Raw genomic sequence first — 5,660 nt, 5'->3', positions numbered from 1 at the left:
GTGGATTGTGAGAAGAGTTGTATGAGCCCCTAATAAAATGATTAAACAAACCTGGCTAGACCAGAAACTTCTGTTTTTACAGTTTAAATAAGTGAGAAGAAATTTTTAAACATGCCAAATCCCATCCTTCAGAGAAAATTTCTGCTAACCTGTCAGCTATGTTCAAGATTCACTTTTCAACAGCTACTGAATGCTACCTTTGTAGTAGTCTCTGCTGGGAGCAAAATAATCAACACAACAGACATGTGCCCAACTCTTGTGGGTAAAGGATTGCACAGAAGGGCAGTAAACTCAACAGTCAGAGAGCAAGGTAGGCACCGAGAGGGAGGCGATGTGTGGATGAAGGAACGCTTTCTGAAGGAAAAGACAGCTAGCATGGGATCTATTTGAACATCAAAAGACACTGCAGCAAGAAGAAGGCAGGAGTGTTTTCACCACAAAGATTACACGCAGTCGTCCAGGCAACACACCACCAGTCAGACTCGCGGAGGGCCTGTGGGGTCAGAATAAAACGCTGCGCCATAGATGGTCAGTGGTTGCTTTTTCAGAAGTAGTTTGCCAGCAATTTCTTCCAAGGAAACTTTGGATGAACCCAAACTTGCAAGTTGTCAGACAGCATTTGAGCACATTACCCACTTGCACCCCCCAGCAAACACCTCCCCCCACCCCCCAGTCAGTGTAAACATGGAGCTTTACATGGTGGGAGATGGGAACATTCAGAAGTCAGGTGCTGGAGAAGCACATAGAGCAGGGTTACAAAAGGAAAAAGAAGAACCACACCTGTTGCCGACTCACAGTGACCCTGGGTAAAACTGCCCCTTGGGGTTTCTGAGACGCTCTGTCTTTGCAGGAGAAAGCAGCTCATCGTCCTTCCATGGAGATGCTGGTGGGTTGGAGTGTTTGCAGTTAGCAGCCCTCTGAGTAATCTACTACACCACCAGGACTCTAGAATCTGCATTAGTGAGCTTAAACTTGATCTAGAGGGCAACAGGGAACCGCTGGAGAAAGTCAAGTGTGGAACAGACTAAATTAGACTGGAATTTAGGAATATTTCTCTGGATTCAATATAGAAAATGGATTGAAGAGGGCCACACCTACTTCAGAGAACCCAATTCATGTGTTACCATAAGCTAAAGGAAAGAGCACAGGCAAGGCTAAGATCATTCTGTACTTAATAACATTGGACTTGGAGATTTTTTAATTTAATATATCATGATTAGTATCTTCTAATTTCACTAAAAAGTCTTGGCAACCATTTTTAATGGTGGCATTGTATCTCATTGTCTAAATTTATTTATCCCTGATTTATATAACAAGTCTTCTGTTTTTGAAGACTGTTTCTAAGTTTTTGTTTTTCTAAAAAGAGTGGGATGAATAGTTTGGTACAAAGATCGTCTCCACATTTTTAAAAGAGTTTCACAAGTGTAAGATTACCGCAATCTCTTCTGGCACAGGGCAAATGAGATGTAAAATACACACACACACACACACACACACACACACACACAACAAACGAGGTTTGTTGTCAGTCAATATCGCACCTTTTTTGAAATGAGAAAACCACTCATATACTTGAGTTTTTCCCATAGCACTGTCCTTGTAAATTGTGTTCAACATCACAACAGTTCCTGCGATATTTTCCTGAGCAGGAAACAAAATTTCACAGCCACATGCTGTTCTCTTAAATCTGCCATGACAAAAAAACGAGGTCTGAGCAAAACTGCTTTTACAAAAAAACTCACTGTGACCAGAGAGAACCTTCCCAGGCGACACCACTGGGTGCACTAACTCAGAGTGAGTTGCTTGATGCTCACCTATCAGGAAAAATGCATACTACAAAAGCTCTGCTCTGCCTAACGCAATTCCGGTTTGGGGGGGTACCCCCTCATATATATATGTACACCATATATATACACACACACACAATATACATATATAGTAAAAGGTATACATATCATAAAAGATGTACATGTCAAATGTATTACATATACTGTATATCATATATAACAAAATGAATATATGCATATATATTTAGTTTCAAATGGGCACATATATATATGTATATAATTTCAGATGGGCAAGGCAATATTTCCAAAAAATTTTGCGTGAGTATGTTTTATTTTGTCCTAAAAGTCCACTCCAGACTGCTGATTTTCCAAGTAAATTATCCTCTAGACTGCACTGTGGGTGAGGCAATGGGCTACTAACCACAAGATCAGCAGGTCAAGCCCACCAGCAGCTGCATGGGAGCTTCATGGGAGGACAAAGAGTTAGCGTCTCTGAAACCCGGTGTACAATGGCTCTGAGTCAGAATCGATGTAATGGCAGATGGCTTGTTGCGTAGGACAGGAAAGGCTGTGGGTCTGAGCTCCACAGCACACTGCACTATCCAGGCTAAAGGTCAAGTGCTGCAGAAGGGCAAAGATAAAAATAGGATGTGGCCCTGGATAAATTGAAGGGGTTGTTCAGGGAAAGTGAGTCATGCCAGGTTAGCACCCACATCCTCCCTGAGGCCACAGTGACCTCCTCAGCCAGGAAAGGCAGATGGGTTCCACTAGGAAATTAATTTTCATAACAATAAAAGATCTGATAATTCTACAAACAACGTGAGGTTGTTTCATTCTTGCAGCACTTTTGTTCCCAATGCCAACCCCCCGGGCACTCCTTGGTCAGACTGCTCCTTGTCGAGAAGGCCAGGACCCTGGAGAAGGAAAGCAGAGCCCCTGCAAAGGTGAGAAGACCAAGGAGCTGGCCTCCCCACAAGGTCACAAGGGCGCAGCATGTCTCCGTGGATGAGGAGAAGGATCAGTACACTCCATGCAAGGGTTGCGAAAGGACTGTACACAAGTCCCTCTTCCCAATCCTGGAGGTTTCTCAGGAAACCCAAATAATAAATACCACTTGGACTGTTTATAAGGTTTAACCTTTTCAGGAATTTTTCAAAATATTCTTTCTTGCTATGAAAGCTAAACTTTTCATTTCAAAGAAGGAGAAATTAGACACCCCTTTACTTTATAAAGGAAACCCTGGTGGTGTGGTGGTTACGTGTTGGGCTGCAATCCTCATGGTGGGCAGTTCAAAACCAGCAGCAGCTCCGTGGGAGAAAGACTGGGCTTCCTATTCCCGTAAACAGTTACAGTCTCAGAAACCTTCAGGGGGTCGCTGTGAGTCAGCATGGACTCGATGGCAGTGAGTTTGGTTTGGAGTTAGTTTACAAAGTCTCCGCATAAATCATAGTCTGGCTGAGCCTTCTGTTGGGTCACCTCTCTTCCAAATGTGGTGGGTGAAGTAGCTGTGTTCCAAATTTTCCTAACATAGACAAATTATATTTGCAGTGTGTGTTAGGGCAGTTTGATTAGAGAAACAAATCCAATGTCACTCATTTATGTGTAAGAGAGAGCGTTGTATCAAGAAGTAACTATATATCAAGCAAACATCCCAGCCAAGTCCAGATCAAGTCCGTAAGTCCAATACTAGACCATAGGTTCCTATTCAGACTCACACAAACCCATCAATGATGCAGAATCCAGGAAGATCACAGGTCGGTTGGTGCAAAGTCATGTGTATCCAATGGTGGTGGCTGCATCACAGAGCTTACAGCAACCAGAGTCAGCCAGCAGGAAGGGTGAAGCAGGAAGAGAAGGGGAGGTTCCCAGGATTCTCCTTATGAGAAGGCCACGCCCACAAGGACAGGTTGAATTCCATCCCTACACTTGAAGTATAACTTCAAGTTAATATGAAATTATGTAACTACCACACAGTGCTTCATCATTCTGTTGAAATGTTTCTGTTGGCATTTATTTCATCACTTCCTGGAGCCCTTTTTCTGGCTAATGCATGGAGATCGCTTGATAGAATTTTGCAAGACCAATGACTTCTTAATAGCGAATACCTTTTTCAACAACACAAAAGAAGACTATCTGCAAAGACTTCTCAAGATGGAATATACAGAAGTCAAATTGACTATCTCTGTGGGCATAGACAACAGAGAAGCTCAATATCAGCTGCTAACACCAAGCCAAGGACTGACTGTGGAGCAGACCATCAATTGCTCATTTGTAAGCTCAGGTTGAAGCTGAAGAAAATTAAAACAAGTCCATAAGGGCCAAAATAAGACCCTGAATTTAAAGAACATCTCACCTGAATTTAAAGAACATCTCAAGGACAGATTTGATGCATTGAACACTAATAGGAGGATATCAAAAGCTAATGCTAGGGCATATATAGACAGTTAATAAAGATGTGAATGAGTATATATTTCTGGAGATAAATTTGATAATATTCCTAAAGAGAGTTACAAATCCTTTGCCATAAGGAAATAAAAGGACAGAGATTTATGTATATTCATTCAACTATTAAATATAATAGCAAATAACTGACAATAACTTATGCCAAATACCTGATAACACCGTCTCTTCTAGTGGAGGTGTTTTGCTGTTGTTAGTTGCCAGCTAGTTGATTCTGGTTCCTGGCAGCCCCTTTGTGCTGAGCAGAACTTCTCCAGTGGGTTGTCTTCTTCTTCTTTTTTAACAGTTTTATTGGCATTTCATCCACATATCATACAATTCAATAGTTGAATCATCTCAAGAAGAGCCGTACAATCTTCACCACAATTATTTCAATGGGCTTTCAAGGCTGTCCCTCTTTGGAAAGAGACGGTCCTCTGAGATGCCTCTGGGTAGATTCAGACCGCCAATCTTTAGGCTAGTAGTTGAGAACTTAACAGGAATATAGTGTTTAGGGCTGTAAATATCTGAGAATACCATCCATCTTGGTAAAGACTCTTGGGGAAGAACGTATGTTCTCCTGCTTGTGGGTGGAGTGTTCTATAAATATCAATTAGGTCAATTTAGCTGATAGTGTTCAAATCTACACTTTTCCTGATGTTTTGTGGACTTACTTTATCCATTCTTAAGAAAAAATATATGGAAATTCCTAACAAATTGTAGGGTTGTCTATTTTTCCTTGTTTTGTTTCATATATTTTGAAAAGCATAAACAAATGTAATCTTGAGTGCTATGTCTTCTTAATGATTTGAGCCCCTTAATCATTACAACCTTTGCTACCTGGTAATATTCTTTCTGTTATATATTATTTTATCCTTTTACTTTTAACCTATTTATGCCTTTATCTTTAAACTTACATTTCCTGAAGGCAACATGTCCTTGAGTCTTGTTTTCTTATCATAATTGAGTTAATTAAAACCCATATGAGTCCATTATGGGTTTTCTGGTTTTGATTTGCTTTGAGTTAATGATTTTTCATTCACTATTTTGATGCAGCACTTTGTGTTCTTAAAAGTGGGAAATTTTTCTTTCATCATTTATTTTTAATAGTGGCATGTTTTTAACAAAAATAATAACTATGGTGTCTGGATTGTTATAAGAGCTGTAAGAGCCCCAATAAAGTAATCTTAAAAAAAAAAAAAGAGCAGGAATACTATTTTGAGAACGGCTGTGTGTGATCGCCCTCTAGTGGCCATATTAAATAATGTTATAAAATTAAAGCAGCTCTTCGGATGTGAATTTCTGCATGGTACACAGAGCATATTAAAAAGCTGTGCTAGAAGGACATTGGGCCTCCACTCAAGTACTCCCTCAACACAAGAATACTTTCTTCTAGTAAATTGGCATTCTATGATGCTCACCTTCCTGACACAA

At 40.5% G+C, this 5,660-nt stretch overlaps 1 protein-coding gene across 1 annotated transcript in view; it reads left to right on the top strand.

Moving 5' to 3' along the window:
* Positions 1-5,515: 5,515 nt before the first annotated feature.
* Positions 5,516-5,660, top strand: part of SLC25A4 (solute carrier family 25 member 4) — a 20,881-nt gene continuing 20,736 nt past the window's right edge. The window contains exons 1-2 of the mRNA XM_045286963.1: positions 5,516-5,520; positions 5,558-5,559. The gene's annotated coding sequence lies outside the window, so the exon portion shown is untranslated. The remainder of the gene's footprint in view (positions 5,521-5,557; positions 5,560-5,660) is intronic.

This window comes from Echinops telfairi, unplaced genomic scaffold, assembly GCF_000313985.2.
Source record: "Echinops telfairi isolate 266 unplaced genomic scaffold, ASM31398v2 ScPeMD7_9;HRSCAF=40, whole genome shotgun sequence".
Lineage (NCBI taxonomy): Eukaryota > Metazoa > Chordata > Mammalia > Afrosoricida > Tenrecidae > Echinops > Echinops telfairi.
Note: the sequence above shows the minus strand (reverse complement) of the source record. Positions and strands in the feature narration are given on the sequence as shown.